Raw genomic sequence first — 205 nt, 5'->3', positions numbered from 1 at the left:
GAAGTTAATACATCTAATGACAAGTATACTGTGAAGTGATATTTGATAATGAATTTTGTGTCAGGTGCTGTCCAAGGAGAATCCCCTTTTTGACATTGAGGGTGAAACCCACACACGGGCAGATCTCGGGAGTATGAAACCCAAAAAAAGAATTGGGAAGGTAGGGACACAATAAACGATTCCTTCAATGTAAAATGTAAAAAAA

Source organism: Penaeus monodon, chromosome 22 (genome assembly GCF_015228065.2).
Source record: "Penaeus monodon isolate SGIC_2016 chromosome 22, NSTDA_Pmon_1, whole genome shotgun sequence".
Lineage (NCBI taxonomy): Eukaryota > Metazoa > Arthropoda > Malacostraca > Decapoda > Penaeidae > Penaeus > Penaeus monodon.
The sequence above is the reverse complement of the archived record's forward strand: the minus strand, read 5'-3'. Positions refer to the sequence as shown.